This window comes from Hyla sarda, chromosome 4 (assembly GCF_029499605.1).
Source record: "Hyla sarda isolate aHylSar1 chromosome 4, aHylSar1.hap1, whole genome shotgun sequence".
NCBI classification, from domain to species: Eukaryota; Metazoa; Chordata; class Amphibia; order Anura; family Hylidae; genus Hyla; species Hyla sarda.
Window position 1 is genome coordinate 261,875,029 of NC_079192.1, and position 18,798 is coordinate 261,893,826.

General features: G+C 41.2%; 1 protein-coding gene across 1 annotated transcript in view; it reads right to left on the bottom strand.

The window, feature by feature from the left end:
• NAV3 (neuron navigator 3) overlaps positions 1 to 18,798 on the bottom strand; it is a 642,886-nt gene that overhangs the window by 324,179 nt on the left and 299,909 nt on the right. The window lies entirely within an intron of this gene.

An 18,798-nucleotide genomic window follows, 5' to 3' on the forward strand; every position in this document is an offset into this window, starting at 1 on the left:
AATAGGCCCCAATGGCCTTAATGTTACGGGAACCGAGAGCTTGCATCCCTGATGTCATACATAGTGCCCAAAGTTATGTAAGGACATAAGATGAAGTGGCATTGTTTGTTTATTCATCAGAAAATGTTATATAGGAAGCTTTCTGGCAATGTGTTCTGGGGAGGGGGGAAAAGTTTGGCATATACAGCAGATAAGCCATAGGCCCCAATTGACCTTTATTAGTATGCAAGGACATTACTTTTTTTTTACCATACAGGAGACTGCGCTTTTAAATGTAGTGGTCAATCACAAAACAAAATTACACTGCACACTACACTTTTTTGTATTGTTGACAATGACTGGTGTATGCCACTATATGGATATACAGTGGCGTATTTCAGAGACATTGAAAGTTCATATGGGGAATCCTCACAAAGTATACCTCTGATTTATAAAGGAAACATGGTTTGGACACAACATTATATGAGCACATTGTATTATTTGTGCATCTGATCAGGGCCGGACTGGGGATAAAAACCAGCCCTGGAAATTATTGCATACCCAGCCCAATAGCATTTTGTCATCCAATGGCCGCTGAGTGCAGGCGTAACACCTTAAGTGTCTCTCTCTCACTATATATATATATATATATATATATATATATATATATATATACATATATATATATATATATATATATACACATATACATACATACATACATATACACATTTCTTACCAGTATACCAAACTACCAATTAGTTTGGTAGTTTGTCCCCATATTAGCTAAGCAGGAACATAGTAGATAATTCCCCACATTACCTAGGCAGCAGAAGTCCCCCACATTAGGTGTAGGCAGCAGAGTTCCCCCACAGTAATTATAGGCAGCATAGTTCCCCCACATTAGGTGTAGGCAGCAGATTTTCCCCACATTAGGTGTAGGCAGTAGAGTTCCCCCCACATTAGGTGTTGGCAGCAGAGTTCCCACACAGCAGGTGTAGGCAGCAGAAGTCCCCCACATTAGCTGTAGGCAGAAGAGTCCCCCCACAGCAGGTGAAGGCAGCAGAGATCCTACCCAGTAGGTGTAGGCAGCAGGGGTCCCCCACAGTAGGTGTAGGCAGCAGAGATCCCCCACAGTAGGTGTAGGCAGCAGAGTTCCCCCACAATAGGTGTAGGCAGCAGAGATCCCCACAGTAGGTTTAGGCAGCAGAGTTCCCCCACAGTAGGTGTAGGCAGCAGAGATTCCCCACAGTAGGTGTAGGTAGCAGAGACCCACCACAGTAGGTGTAGGCAGCAGCAGTCCCTCACATTAGCTGTAGGCAACAGAGTTCCCCCACAGTAGGTGTAGGCAGCAGAATACCCGCCCTCCAGCCCCAACCCCCCCCCCCCCATTCCCTTTCCTCCCCAGGATGAAAAACATAAATTGCCCACGTCTTCCATCCTCCACAGTGCAGGCGTCAATGAGTGACGTCATCAGCGCCTGCAGATGCAGCTCACACAGAAAGTAAGCCTTCTGCCTGGGGATCCAGGACGAGGATCCTCAGTAGCAGCAGCGGCAGGCCCTTTATTCGGCCAGGCCCTCGGTCCACGTCTGAACAGGCTAGCTGGTAAGTCCACCTCTGCCCCACTGCATATACGGTCCTGATATGTCAGGACCGCAGGCAGCAGCCAACAGGGAATTTTCCCGGTATGCCAGTGGGGCCCTGCATCTGATACATCTTAAGGGGAAAGACATCAATGACCCTAAGACTGGACCTGCGCGTAATGACTACATAGCCACATGAATGAACTGGAGAGCCACCATTATCCTTAGGAGGTCACTGGTTAATCCTTGGAACTTGAGTTCTATTAAGATCTTAAATGTCACATAATGGATGTGTGTCACAAATGCACTTAGACTCTGCCTCTCTTCTTATTACTGACAAGGGACACTAGTCAAACCAGTAAGACTCCCATGGATGTCTGGAATTAGGTGGTCATGGTGCACAATAAAGCATGTACGAAGTAACACAATACCTACAGACGTGTAGAATGGTATCAAAACTTTATTTACTGGAATGGGCCTGTGATGCAATTCACAAGACAGAACTGGGTCGATAGTGGAACCTTTTCATAATGAAATATATGCAAAGTGCCATGGACTCTTTACATTAGGCCCTGGCAGGGCCCTTTTTTGTGTGACATATATCTTGATCAGACATACTATAAAGGGTCATATAAGCCATCAATGTTTATTGAGATCACAGTAATGAAATCCTACACATCTAGAAATGATGCTTACACATACACACATACCAATACTGTACTTTAAAAGAACTTGTGCAATACACCCTCATTGCCAAGTACAACTGATACAGTTCAGTGACCGAAAAGCATTAGGAGGTCCCAAAGCAAGATGTATTGCTACCAGGACTTTCTTTCAAGTCTGTACATCACCTAAATACGCTAAATTACAATCAGAAAATCCTCTGAGTTTCAGCCAAGTCCATTGTAGCTTTTCTCCTTACATGTAGTTAAAACCCCTATAGTCAAAGGAAAGCAGAAACTAGTTTAGAATCAGTTTAACTGAGTAATTGGATTCCTTAATCATCCTGACAGTAGATCTGGCTTCCTTTACATACACATTTATCATAAATTACTTTTCCTGGGGGCACTGGAATGAGAATATTTTTCTTTTGTTAGTAAAATGCTTTTTATCTTCAGTTACAAATGTTCCTATTAGGCTGTCAATTAGGACAAAGGGAGGAGATCCAGTATTAATAGAAGAGCCAGATCACTGGCCGCTGCCAGACTAGAATCCAGAAGCACTCACTGATAATGAATAAATACTGTATATTTGTAACAAGGTGTTCTGAAATATGAAATTGAAATAAAGTTCTGAATGGGCAAAGCATCCGAGAAACTCTCACTTTTGAACTCACCTGTCTAGGCTCCAGCTTTGTCTTCTCTACCTCAGCTGATGTTGGGAGGTGTCTCAGGTAACCATAGCAACAACCTTGGGAGTCATAGTGTCACTTGTCATGCTCTCACATGGCCACTCTGGCCAAAGGAAAGTGTTGCTAGTGAGGCTTATCAGCAGTGACACCAGCATGCACACCCAGTGTTTCTCAACCCTGCTCATGATTGTCATCTTTCTGTGTTACCGGCATTTTTTCTCCTTTGCGTTTTTTTCTGTATTCTGACCTGTTGGCTTCTGCCTGCACCTTGACCATTTTGCGGTCTTGTTGATTTTGTACTAAGCCACTGTATATGTTTGACCCATTGCTTGTTTCTTGACATTGTCTTTGCCCCATGCGTTTGTACCTATGCTCCAACCTGGTATTGAATCTGGGTGGCCTGACTTTGCTTTATCTGTCTGTCATTTTGTTGTATACATGTCATACATCCCCATGTCTGTTATTTTGTAAAACCCTTTGTATCCTGACCTCTGTACTGTTTATGAGTTTGTTGTGTTGACTTTGCCATGGCCCACATTTATCCAGGGTAGGGACCATCACCCATTTGGGATGTTGCTTAGTGCAGATCGTCACGTAGCCAGGGAAAGTGGCACTGGGTAAGCTTAGGACTTACACTTATCCCTGCCTGATGTGACATCCTGCACACAGAGCTTCAATTACTTTTTCTACCTGCACTGTGTATGTTTACTCAATGTACTTAATAAAAGACATTACTGGTGCAACTGTGTGTGTAATTGGTTTTTCTATACTGTGTATGTCAATTATTATGACTTATTGTGGCTGCTAAAAATATGATCACATTTTATTAGTAATCAATAAAAATAAAATTCTGGTAAATATATATGACATCACAGTTGCAAAGCAGAGGTAATGTCGCTAAATTTTAAAAGCACTAAGCACATACATCTTAAGTAATAATTATGGAATTATCTTATGTTTTTTTTCCCCCTTTTACTATATATTTGAGAAAGGAAAACACCAGATATTCCCTTTACAGTTGAAATTTAGCTTTAAGGACAGTACTCTGTACTTTTAAGACATTTCTGTAACAGCTGCACTGTAATTCCATCTGTAACACAATGCAAAAGTAAAAGAGTTGTGAATAAAAAAGAAATTCTGATTTTCCATTTCCCTATTTTCTCAATTAGACTATATGTACTTGGTATAACCTATAAGAGCAGTTAATGATTTTTTTCAACCACCAGAACCTGTGGGTAGCACTTGCCGAGTGTTAAAAGGACAGCCTGCACAGAGAGAAAGATGTTAACAGGTGCCATAAACTCCCTGGCAAGGTCTCAGTGGCAAATGAATGCTTTCATCTTACAATGGAAACCATTGCTTCTGAGACCTCTGGCAGAAACCTGTATTTGGGTCAGTAAAGGGGATTTTTAATTCCTCAGCTAAACTGGCATTTTCTACTGGACTGAAATAAAAAACAAACTATTCCATAAGGTTTCCATTGGCTCAAGGAAAGAGTAACATCTGGTGCTATTATGAAGAGCAGGTTTTTGGCCTAGGATGGCAACATAAGGAATGCAAAGAAGAAAATCTGACATGCAAAACACTTTGAAGTCAATGTGTATATACACGCAAATAACAACATGATGATATACAGTCAATGACTGTTAGAAATGGTGGGAGGAAATAAAACATAAATGCATCATAAATTCAAACGTTTAAATAACAGGAACTTACTTAAAAGTGTTTTGTGGGTTATCCTAGTAATGCATATTTTAGAGACACATTCATTAAAAGACTGCTAGTTTGCTGGATAATAATTACCAGATATACTGTTTGTCTAGTATTTAAGGTTTTTAGCATTTTAGCATATATAAAATAATATGATGATTATATTTTTCTATCTAGAAATGTAAGCTGTAGAAATAGGGATCCTCAGCAAAAGAAAAGGGCTTCTACCATGCCATATGCCCCACAGCCCCTACTAATTCCAGAACTCCATTTATGTGCCTTAAGATCAGACAAATATTACACATAAGCTCCTCAATAAAGGACAGAAGAGGGCACAGAGGAGTCCTATCAGACAGGAGAGAGCACAGAGGACTACTATCAGACAGGAGAGAGCACAGAGGAGTACTATCAGACAGGAGAGAGCCCAGAGGAGTACTATCAGACAGGAGAGAGCACAGAAGAGTCCTATCAGACAGGAGAGAGCACAGAGGAGTGCTATAAGACAGGAGAGCACAGATGAGTGCTATAAGACAGGAGAGCGCACATAGGAGTGCTATCAGACAGGAGAGCGCACATAGGAGTGCTATCAGACAGAAGAGAGCACAGAGGAGTGCTATAAGACAGGAGAGCACAGAGGAGTACCATTAGAAAGGACAGCGCACAGATTAGTGTTATCACACAGGAGAGAACACGGGAGTCCTATCAGACAGGAGAGAACACAGAGGAGTGCTATCAGACAGGAAAGAGCACAGGGGGAGTACTATCAGACAGGGGAGAGCACCGAGGAGTACTATCAGACAGGAGAGAGCACAGACGAGTGCTATCAGACAGGGGAGAGCACAGAGGAGTACTATCAGATCGGAGAGAGCACAGAGGAGTACTATCAGATAAGAGAGAGCACAGAGGAGTACTATAAGATAAGAGAGAGCAAAGAGGAGTGTTATCAGATAGGAGAGAGCACAGAGGAGTGCAATCAGACAGGAGAGAGCACAGAGGAGTGCTATCAAAAAGGAAAGAACACAGGGGAGTCCTATCAGACAAGAGAGAGCACAGAGGAGTATTATTAGACAGGAGAGAGCACAGAGGAGTCCTATCAGACAGGAGAGAGCACAGAGGGATGCTATCAGACAGAAGAGAGCACAGAGGAGTACTATCAGACAGAAAGGTGCACAGAGGAGTACTATCAGACAGAAGAGAGCACAGAGGAGTACTATCAGACAGAAAGGTGCACAGAGGAGTACTATCAGACAGGAGAGAGCACAGAGGAGTGCTATCAAAAAGGAAAGAACACAGGGGAGTCCTATCAGACAAGAGAGAGCACAGAGGAGTATTATTAGACAGGAGAGAGCACAGAGGAGTCCTATCAGAGAGGAAAGAGCACAGAGGAGTACTATCAGACAGAAGAGAGCACATAGGAGTGCTATCAGACAGGAGAGAGCACAGAGGAGTGCTATCAGACAGGAGAGACCACAGAGGAGTGCTATCAGACCGGAAAGAGCACAGGGGGAGTACGATGAGACAGGAGAGAGTACAGAGAAGTCCTATTAGACGGGGGAGAGCCCAGAGGAGTACTATCAGACAGGAGAGAGCACAGAGGAGTGTTATAAGACCGAAGAGAGCACAGAGGAGTGCTATCAGACAGGAGAGCACAGAGGAGTACCATTAGACAGGAGAGAACACAGGGGAGTCTTCTCATACAGAAAAGAGCACAGAGGAGTACTATCAGACAGGAGAGAGCACAGAGGAGTCCTATCAGACAGGAGAGAGCACAGAGGAGTGCTATCAGACAGAAGAGGTACATATGAGTACTGCCAGACAGGAGAGAGCACAGAGGAGTACTATCAGACAGGAGGAGTGCTAGCCCACCCTCATTTACTGGACTTTGTCCATGCCTGTGCTTCCACTTGCACAAAGCCATTATTTTATAAGCCATGATTTCTTTAAAAAGGAAATAACATTTTCTTATTTGGGGGAGATTTATCAAAACCTGTCCAGAGAAAAAGTTGCTGAGTTGCCCATGGCAACCAATCAGATCACTTTTTTCAGAGGCCTTTTCAGAAATGAAAGAAGCGATCTGATTGGTTGCTATGGGCAACTCAGTAACTTTTCCTCTGGACAGGTTTTGATAAATCTCCCCCATGGATTATATTAGAAAGGTTAATGTTTTGCCAAGATGTACAACATATAAACAGTTTTTGTATCTGACAGTGTCCATTTAAAGAGGTTTAAAGGGGTTAAAACACAGCATCTTTCTTCGAGAAACAGCACCACACTTGCCCTGAGTTTACTTCTGGTATTACAGCTCAGTTCCATTAAAATGGAGTCGAGTTGTAATATCACACACAACCTAAGGGCAGTGTGGATTCAATTAGAGAAAAAAACGACACATCTACAACATGCATCATGGTCTAAGGCAACATTCATTAAATCAACAGGTCGTTACTTTATGATCATGAAGTGCAAGCCCGTTAGCCATGTCACGGCCACCTGTAAGTAGAGTGTCCGTAACATCCCTAGCATAAAATGGCCCATGTTGGGACCAGACCCTGGGCTGCGCCTCCCCACAGACACAGCTCGACGGCAGCAATGGACATCGCACAGCACCAGTGTGAACAGGACAGTGTTTTTTTTTTTTTTTTGTTTTTTAAGAAAGACGCTATATTTTTATATTTTGTGTCCATCTGTCAAACTGATAAAAAGAGAAAGCTATAGGAATAGGGAAATGTGTAACTGAAACTGCATCTGGTTATTTATACATCCCATTTTTTATATAGGTTTATTAAATATGAATAAAAATGAATACTAATCCAAAAAAAAAGTGTCTATGTAGTCAGCATTGTTGTCCTGGTTTTAATTCCAAGTGACCATATACATGTAGTTTGCTATCAGCAGCCGGGGACCCGCTGGTAATGGCGGAAATCAGCGATCGCACTGATGACTACCATTAACCCTTCAGATATCGTAATCAATACTGATCATGGCATCTGCGGCTTTGTATGGCTCATCGGACCACCCACGTCATGACAGCGGGGATCCGGTGAGCCAAGATGGTGGCCGGTGGTCCCCTTACCTGCCTTTGGCCCCTCTCACAGGATTGTGCGTAAATATCCGATCAAAATATAATGGTAATAATCCTGTACGGGGAATGGTGTAAATGAAAAAAAAATAAGTTCAAAATTGCTGCTTTTTAGTCACATCATATTCCGAATAACATTACAGATTCACATTACTGTAAAGTGTACACTGTGAAAACAAAAATTAGCAAAATTGCAGTTTTCTATTCAATTTCCCCACACAAATAATATTAGATTTTATGGAAAAATTTGTGGTGTGATTACAAAGTACAATTGGTTGCGCAAAACACAAGCCCTCATATGGGTCTGTGGATGGAAATATAAAAGAGTTATGTTATTAGAAAGTGGGGAGGAAAAAGGGGCAAAAAGACAATTGGCTGTTTCTTTAAGGGAATTATAAATATAGATATAACAACAGTGTTTCGGTTATAGCTTATGCAGAAAGTGACTACAGACCGGGTATGGTCCGTACTCCCCGTACATATTGCCATGTAGTTAGTCATAATCCCCTTCAGATGAATACTTACACTGGCATCGTCACCAGTCTCTGCAGTCCTGGCAGCTGGCAGATAATTAACAGCAATGACAATGTGTGTGATCCACAGAAAACCACTGCCGCAGACTCTACCTGCCTGGAACACATACAGCTACGCAAAAAAACACTCCATGGTAAGCTGGAGCCGTTTTAGTGATGTACTATACTTGGTATACGAGCCGGCTCATTTTTTATTTTTTCATAAAGGGTAGCAATCTGCCCTATTTTATCAACATAGATCATAAAGTGTGTTTATATGTCTATTAGCGGCAAGAAGTCAGTTTCAGTAATTTTCTACATTGACACAGTAAAAACAGGGACAAATTGGCTTTATTGCATTGTAAAATAAACATTTTAGGGTATTATAAATGGCATTTTTGCTGTGGTTTGCCAGCAGCTAAAACCACTGTATGACCTACTATCGCATGTGCACAATTCTAGAATCTTCTGCTCCCTATTCAAGCCATTTCTTTATATAAATGATCATATACCATTGGATATATCCATAGGGATATATCTACTCAAACCCACAGAAAACAATACATTCTGTGCCATGAATCAGGCCAGATCAAAGTAGGGGAACTTTTCCTAATGCCACATAGGATAATCTGATTGTTTTCATTTGCCCTACTTATAATATGATGGGGCAATAAAGCAAATCCTGCCAAGAAACAGACACCAGATGGATCCCCAACGGACCATGCGACTTAGTTTTTTATTTTTAAAGGGGAACTCCGATGGAAAACATTTTTTTTTATCAACTGGTGCCAGAAAGTTAAACAGATTTGTAAATTACTTCTATTTAAACATTTTAACCCTGCCAGTACTTTTGAGCTGCTGTATTCTCTTTTCCTTTTGAATTTCTTGTCCATGCCAGGAACTGTCCAGAGAGGATAGCTTTGCTATGGAGATTTGCTCCTACACTGGACAGTTCCTTACATGGACAGAGGTGTCAGCAGAGAGCACTGTGGTCAGACAGAAAATAAATTCAAAAATAAAAGAACTTCCTCTGTAGTATACAGCAGCTGATAAGTACTGGAAGGATTAAGATTTTTAAATAGAAGTCATTTACAAATCTGTTTAACTATCTGACACCAGTTGATTTAAAAAAAAAAAAAAAACATTCCACCGGAGTACCCCTTTAGGGTACATTCAGACATGCAGATTTTCGCAGCGTATTTCACTGCTTCATTGAGCAGGGGAAGTGGCCGCGATGTGTGCGAGTACACTGCGCATGCGCGGCGACTCACACATTGCAGTGTGTCTGCAGGCACATTTAAGGGCACCATACAAAAGGTCTTTCAACAGCGGATCTGCAGTGTAAAATACGCTGTAAATCCGCACCTGTGAACGTACCCTTAAGCAGACTCTGTGTAGGAGCCCTGGAATGGAGCTTGTTTATTTTTTATTTTTATTATTATTATTGCATAGTTCAGTAAATTTTGGTTAATTCAGGTTTATTATTTTATCACATCCGAACAAAAAGACACATCTGTGACCGATATAATTAGACACTGCTTGTGTTAGCTGGATCATTTCCTTCCTGGTGCTGACATTAATACAGAAAGTTCATACCAAACTATTCCTTAACTATTAGTTTTATTGTCGGAAATCTAAGTTTTCTTTATTGTGATGAATAGATACAAGCAAACATAAAAATATGCAATTTTACACTTTTAAGATATATGCCAACTGTGTGTTCTTCTATGTGTCCTTCAGTGGTTGGACCCCCACTGATCAGCTAGCTATCCCCTATACTGTAGATGTGTTATAATTGTTAATATTGGGATTACCCCTTTAATTTTAGAACCATAAAGATGACAAGGTTATTGGAGTAATAGTGTGTATTTGGAGAAACAGTTAATAAGCCTCATTTTTTGATCTACATATTTTTTTGAACAGTTGACTATAGCAATGACAGCTACCATCTTACTGTTGCAATAAGGAATATGCAATTTTCTTTCTGCTAGTTTTATTTAATCTGTCACTTGCCCCATACAAGAGCATGCCTGCCAACCATGTACTATGGCATCTTCTTATGTAACACCCCCTTAACCCCTTAAGGACGCAGCGCTTTTTCACCTTAAGGACTGAGCCCTTTTTCGCAATTATGACCACCGTCACTTTACGAATTAATAACGCGAAAACGCTTTTACCGAATATTCTGATTCTGAGATTGTTTTTTTTGTGACATATTCTACTTTATGTTTGTGGTAAATTTTCGGCGTTAATTGCATCCTTTTTTAGTGAAAAATCCCCAAATTTCATGAAAATTTTGAAAATTTTGCATTTTTCTAACTTTCAAGCTCTCTAATTGTAAGGAAATGGATATTCCAAATAAATTTAATTTTTCTTCACAAACACAATATGTCCGCTTTATGTTGGCATCATAAAATGGACATATTTTTGCTTTTTGAAAAAATTAGAGGGCTACAAAGTAGAGCAGCAATTTTCAAAAATGTCATGAAAATTGCTAAATCTGAAGGGACAGATGTTACAGAACTACAACTCCCAGCATGCCTGGGCAGTCGAGGCATGCTGAGAGTTGTAGTTTGGCAACATCTGGAGGGCTACTGTTTGGGCACCACTGTAACAGTGGTCTCCAAACTGTGACCCTCCAGATGTTGCAAAACTACAACTCCCAGCATGCCCAGACAGCCTTTGGCTGTCTGGGCATGCTGGGAGTTGCAGTTTGGCCCCCCTAGTGGTTGCCACAGTAAAGATCAATTTACTTTCACTTTCAATTCCCCCCCCCCCCCCCCCCACTGTCGATTCCCTACCTGATCAGGATCCAGCAGGCTCCAGCGAAGATCCCAGGTCCCCAGGCATCTTATCCTGCAGGTACAGCCTCCATCTTCTTCCCAGAGCCCCTCGACATCCAGGGGCGGGCAGAACGGGGGGTTGTCATGGCAACCCCCTGTCCTGCGCTGCCATTGGTCAGAACTCCATTCTGAGTAATGGCAGGGGATAGGAGTAGATCGCAGCTTTGCGACCTCACTCCTATCCTTTAGGCTGATCGGGGCTGTTGCTGACAACTACGATCAGCCCTATTTTCCAGGTGATCGGGTCACCAGAGACCCGATCAGCCCGGAATTGGAGAAAATCGCATGTCTGAATTGACATGCGATTTTCTCCGATCGCCGACATGGGGGGTCTCAGGACCCCCCTGGGCGATGTGCCAGGGTGCCTGCTGAATGATTTCCCACGGGCGTATGGATACGCCCTCGGTCCTTAAGGACTCGGAATGCAGGACGTATCCATACGCCCTGCGCCCTGAAGAGGTTAAGCACTAAGGCCCAAGTGCTACTGTTATTTCTGCACCCCCTATAGCCATGCTCTGGCCAAGCAGAAATATTCTGCAGCATGCAGTACCCCTGTCCCAGTACAGTATAAAATATGCAATGAACTTCAAGGACCGTAACTTGTATAAATGGTTCTGTTTTTGTCCCATGTTAGCTTAGTGGGGTTACTCCTTATATACAGATCTCAGCTCAAATCCAGAAACATCCCAAAAATGCAACACTTGTATACGAGGCGGGAGTGCTCAAACGTCACTGCTTCAGTATCTTCCCTTTCATCACTGTAGGTGGATGGTTATCTTACCCTTATTTTTGTAGATGATTGAACTATTTACATGCTTTACATTTTACGATAACACAGGATTTATGGGGAGACCCACATACATGTAAAAAAAAAAACACATCTAGCAGCCAGACAGAGCAAATGACCAAAGCAAAACTGCTAGGAGCAGATTGCATCCAGATGCAGGCCCTTCGTAAACATTAAGAGTTTTACAAGAACATTTGAACCTTACATTAACTTGAAACACCACAGAGCAGTCCATCATAACATTAACCCGACCGTACATTTTAGCCAAATCATTTTGTCTTCACACCATCAGATATTTAAATATTGGAAATTATCACCCAACTTATTCCCATATGTTAATAATGTCTAATATCAAGCCCCTTCACAATCTGGCTTTAATAAATGACCTATTAATTTTTTAACGGAGCGGTAGAAGAAAGCCAACCTAAATATTGGTTAAATCGTTATTTTATTACCTTGGAAGAAAAGTATTCCAGGGAAAGAACCATTAAGGTCACTATATTATGTTTAAGTGATCCATAAATGTCGATATTATCTTACAGCGTACAAGCAAATGTTTCCTGGCAAACACGTATAACAGCTTACAGCAATGTATTTTGATTATCCCAAGTTATTTGCAGCTGATAAATTAAGAAACAAATGACAGATGTTCAGCTTAAAAGGAAAACTCAGCCATGTCTTAGGAGTTTAAATAATTTCTAAGTATTCATGGAAATTCATGACTTTTTTTTTTATTTGGAAGCTTTCTTTTTCAACGTCAATTTACACCTTCTGTGATGAAATAGATAGAAATAAAGAATGGATAGAAGAGTAGGGAATGGATATGCAACCTATGGTCAAAAGTATCACTACTCTTTATGGAGAGTAATATAAACTTTCATTTTCAATTCCTATTCAACTTCTTCAAAGTTAACCATGTGGAGTTTCTTCCATATGATTGACTGGTGGTGCCTGGCGCATTATCTCTGCCCCACGGGCAAACCCCGACCCACTCAAAAAATCACAGAGAATGGACAAATGAGTATCAGACCTCAACTATGGATCAATGGAGGAAGGTGGCCTGGTTTTATTATTTACACTGTTTTCACATTACTTGGACAGCTGTGTGTATATTACTTACTGGGGAACAAGATGGCAATCCTGTACGAAGACAAGAGGATAGAGCCAGTATGATGCTCTGGGCAAGTTTCTGTTTAATGTGAGTCCTGGTATTAATGTGGATGTTACTTTGATATATACCATGTAACTTAAAGGGGTACTCCGGCACTGACATGTTATCCCCTATCGAAAGGATAGGGATAAGATGCCTGTCTGCGGGGGTCTCGCCGCTGGGGACCCCCGTGATCTACCATGCCGCACCCCGTTAGAATCTGCCCACGGATCGTGCTTGCTCCGGGTCTGATTACTGGGGATCACAGGGACGGAGCATAGTGACGTCACGGCTCTGCCCCGTGATGCCACGGCTCCGCCCCCTCAATGCAAGCCTATAGAGGGGGCGTGACAGCTGTCACGCCCCCTCCATAGGCTTGCATTGAAGGGGTGGAGCGTGACGTCACTATGCTCCGTCCCTGTGATCGCTAGTAATCAGACCCGGAGCGAGCACGCTCCGGGGGCTGATTCTAACAGGGTGCGGCATGGAAGATCATGGGGGTTCCCAGCAGCGGGACCTCCGTGGTCAGGCATCTTATCCCCTATCCTTTGGATAGGGGATAAGATGTCTTAGCGCCGGAGTACCCCTTTTATATTGTTGCAACCAAGCACAACCCTTCATGGCAACAGTATTTTCTAATGGATTCTTTTAGCAGGGTAACGTGCCCTGCCACACAGTAAACATTGCTAAGGAATGTTTGAGAAACATGGCAAAGAGTTCGAGACCATCAAATCAACTAGATTTCAATCAAATTGATGATGTGTCAGATGTGCTGGAAAAACAAGTTTGCTATATGGGGACCCCCCTCTGCGCAACTTAAAGAGGTACTCCATTGCTAGACATTTTATTCCCTATCCAAAGAATAGTGGAGAAGATGCCTGATCGCGGGGGTCGCTTTGGATAGGGAATAAGATGTCTAGCAACGGAGTGCCCCTTTAATGGATCTGCTGGTAATGTCTCAGTGTCAGATACAAAATGACCCCTTGATCGATCATGCGGCCATATCCATGCCTGGACCAACTGTTTTGGTGGTACAAAGGGGAGTGATTTTAATGTTATGGCTGATGTGGTGAAAATATGAACTACCCTGTTGAAGAATTGAAATCCAGGCATGCAGTGTGCAGTAGACATATAAATATAAATGCGAGTGTTATTTAAAGTTCTTTTATAATGTGGAAATGGTACATTTTCTTGGTGTTAGCTCGTCTGATGGTTAGTAAAACAGATTCGGCAGGATAATACAAAGTACTTGCTTTATTTCTATCCAGGATTTTATCCTATGAAGTTGTAAATGTCTAGCTCTACTTCTACTTCAAAGCTGTATATGTAATTGAGCCAACTCTGTGACGTACATTAGGTCCACACAGTATTGATCTAGTAGCAGAATTCTCTGAGCAACAGACATTTCTTTATAATGAATTTTCACTAGTTTCCTAAAAATTTAGATGTTTGGAGAGTGAAAGAAGGCGTGAGTATTCCGAATAGGTATAGTGATATGAAGAACTTCATTTCCCTCCCTCTTTCAAATGCCCCTATTATTGATTACTTGTCATGTATAGATTTCCCAGTCAATTTTCAAAGTAAAATATGAGACAAAAAAGGTGGCTAAAAAGATATGAGGCCTTAAAGGGGTACTCCGGTGAAAACCTTTTTTCTTTTAAATCAACTGGTGGCAGAAAGTTAAACATATTTGTAAATTACTTCTATTAAAAAATCTTAATCCTTCCAGTACTTATTAGCTGCTGAATACTACAGAGGAAATTCTTTTCTTTTTGGAACACTGATGACATCACGACCACAGTGCTCTCTGCTGACATCTCTGTCCATTTTAGCAACCATGCATAGCAGATGTATGCTAAGGGCAGCATGGTGGCTCAGTGGTTAGCACTGCTGCCTTGCAGCGCTGGGGACTTGGGTTCAAATCCCACTAAGGATAACAATAAATAAAGCATTATTATTATTATTATTATTATTATTATTATAACGTCAGCAGAGAAAACTGTGCTCGTGATGTCATCAGAGAGCATTCCAAAAAGAAAAGACTTTCCTCTGTAGTATTCAGCAGCTAATAAGTACAGGAAGGATTAAGATTTTTTAATAGAAGTAATTTACAAATATGTTTAACTTTCTGCCATCAGTTGATTTAAAAGAAAAAAGGTTTTCAACGGAGTACCCCTTTAAATAACTTTTTAGGGTAGAGTTATACATAGTAAAATTCACATTGTGCACACACAGGGCTACCAGGCAGCAGCCCTGTGTGTGCAGTGAGGTTTTGAGGCAGGCCCGCGTGTCACTGTCACTTTGGCGTGCTGGATCTGCCTCCAAACCTCACTCTGCGCACATGGCTACTGTGGGTAGCCCTGTTTGTCTGCTCATAGGAGAATACACAATGTATTTCCTGCTGTGCAGCATATTTCGCCCAGTGAGAAATATGCTGCATATATGCTAGGTGGGACTCTAGCTATTAATTTGTTTTCATTTCTGTCCAAACATCCACATACAGGCTATATCTGTATTCGGGAGAGCTTGCTTACAGAGGGTCTAGTCATGAAGCAATGAGGTACACTGTGGGTGCCGATGGTATGGTGGTGGTGGTGGTTGCACAGTACTTTACCTTTTAGGTTAGGGGTCTACTTATATGAGGTGGCCGTGAAATGGCAACCAGAGACTTACATAGTTTGAACAAAATGTATACTAACTACATGCTTAAATTAAACTACATGAAAAATTTAGCAGAGAAGAAAGGCATAAACATTTGGATGCGCTGCCATGTCTTTTTTTTCTAAATTTGTGGTGAACTGCAGATTTTACAGTGCAAAATAATTTAGTGACCTGCATAAAAGGTTGTATGCTGCCTCAGAATAGGAAAATGTTATAAATTCTGCATAGCTGTACGCTGAAACCAGGGATCTAGAGTTCTAGCGAGAATAGCATAAGAATTACAACGGTACTTACATTGAGTCCTGACAACATTTTGTATGTCTATATTCTTGTGAATTAGTAACCATCTGATGTCTGTTGTATACCTGTTCAGTGTCTATACAGCCATAATAAATCGGGGTGATTCATATGTGGAAATACAAGGAAAATAGTTCTCAATTGATAAAGCTTCTTTTTTTTCAAAATATCAAAATCTGATGTTATTAAAATACATACAGAAACACAGGTTTCACAATAATGTAAAAAAGTGGAGATGCCTTTCAGCTTGGAGAACATCAGGTTTCCCACATCATTTATATTGATACTTCAAAGAAGCGTCTTCTGCACGTAACAAACAACATTGTTTGAACGTGGTAAAAGCTGATGAAATAAGTCATGAAAAAGTAAAGATTCCCCAACATAAGGCTATATTTTGTAGTCACTTTAATCATTCAACAAGAATTGATTTAGCAGAAGCAATGATCTACCTTGAACAAATATGCATACATTTTTAATGTTACTACTATTCAGCCTTTGTCTGACAATTCATATGTGAGTACTCCGGTGGGAAACTTTTTTTTTTTTTTTAATGCCAGAAAGTTAAACAGATTTGTAAATTACTTCTATTAAAAAATCTTAATCCTTACACTACTTATTAGCTTATTAGGAAAGTCTTTTCTTTTTGGAACACAGTACTCTCTGCTGACATCATGAGCACAGTGCCCTCTGCTGACATCTCTGTCCATTTTAGGAACTGTCCAGAGCAGCATATGTTTGTTATGGGAATTTTCTCCTACTATGGACAGTTCTTAAAATGGACAGAGGTGTCAGCAGAGAGCATTGTGTTTGTAATGTCAGCAGAGAGCACTGTGTTCCAAAAAGGAAATAATTTCCTTTGTAGTATTCAGCAGCTAAAAAGTACTGGAAGGATTAAGATTTTTTAATAGAAATAATTTAATTTACAAATCTGTTTAACTTCCTGGCACCAGTTGATTTAAAATAAATAAATAAATAAATTTCCAGTGGAGTACCCCTTTAAAGGTAAAACTGTCAGCTTTCTCTCCCCGCACTAACCAGCAGTACTGGCTGTTAGTGCGGGCGGACGCTGATCAGTTTGATCCTTACCGTGCCCGGATCCGCTGCGTCGTTCAGCCTTAATCTTCAGTTATCGGTATATTCAAATGATGTGCTAACTGGCACTCTAACCGCCCAGCTCATCAATATTCCTCTGCCTCTCCCTCTTCACCCCGCTCTGTAATGAAGAGAGAGGGGAGGTATATTGATGAGCTGGGCGGCGCTGCGGCGACTGACGTCAGAGTGCCAGTTAGCACCTCATTGGAATGTACCAATAGTAGAAGATTACGGCCGAACGGCACGGCGGATCCGGGCACGGTAAGGATCAAACTGATCAAGCTGACAGTTTTCCTTTAAGAAATATAGGAAGGGACCTCACATTGGTATAAACAATTAAAACTGGAAGTAAACACAAACAGAATCTGGAGGTAGCAAATTAAATCCAGTTAAATGGTCGAAACTCAGGTTAAAATAAAAGGTTAATTGTAAAACTGTAAAACAGTATAAGTTGGTAATATTTACAAAAATCATTGTATTGTCTATTGTCATCCAAGGAGTTTAGGAAACTACTGTCACTTTAGTGCCACCTACAGTTTTTTTTTTACATTTATAGATCCTTAAAACTTTTGACATGCCTGGACAACATAGAAAAGGTTTTTACGAAATGACAATGATGCTTTATAACAAGACTAAGGTTATCAGTCAGACCAGAGACACCCATTTGTAGACAGCACTTTTGGAATTTTACAGATTATGGTTCTGGTTGGTTGTGCATGTTATCTTTGTAGATACTCTAAGGAAGGGTCTACTATTATGTATCCTTTTTCTAATGGGGCACTGTCCCTACCAGCTGGATCTCTGGATAGGGAATCGGTACCTTCCGTGGGCAGATACAAAGATTTCTTTCACTACAGTAAAGGATTCAGCTTTGTATTCGTGCCCCAGAAAGCAATATAAACAGATCTGACATGAACACAAGGTTATATAGCTCAGCAATTAAAGATGCATTCTGGGATTTTTTTTTTTTTTTTTTTTTCTTAGGCCATTATTAGAGAATAATGTAAAGTTTCTTGTGTGTGCATATTTCCTACTTCTTTTTGCTGATGTGGCAGACATTGGATAGGCTCCATTTTGGTTTACAAATGCTCAATGATGTAGAGTATAGAAAAAAACAGGAGCGCTTCCATGTGAAGGTTCTCAAGATGAGAAAGTGACCAATACGGACCGTGCTCACCTGGTGGGGTTGTGCGGTCTGCAGTCACAACACTGACAAATCGCGAGAGGGATGAACCAGACGGCTGCAGCGGCTTCCCACGCTGGATGACCGGCATACACAACAGGATACAGGAAACGGAAGAAAGTGGAAGCTTGATGTCGCGCTGCTGTAGACATGGAGGATACGTTTAGGTGAGTTTAAACACTTATTGGTATACACACAACGCGTTTCAAGGAATGAATATCCCTTTCACGCCTGATGAAAGGGATATTCATTCCCTGAAACGCGTTGTGTGTATACCAATAGATTTAAACTCACCCAAACGTATCCTCAATTTCTACAGCAGCGCAACATCAAGCTTCCACTTTCTTCTGTTTCCTGTATCAATGATGTAGAGTCTGTGATGCAGCCTATATTTCCCATGAACCCTCTGGCTTTAGCTGCAGCATTTGATTATTGCAGCTGGTCATCTCATTAGGCTGCTAGTGCTGGAGATCACCCATGTCAACTCATTAGGACTCATAAGTGAGTTGGCTATAGTTTACACTGTGCAGTTTTCTTGTCATTTTCTTTTCTTATTCAAAGTGAGCTTTTTT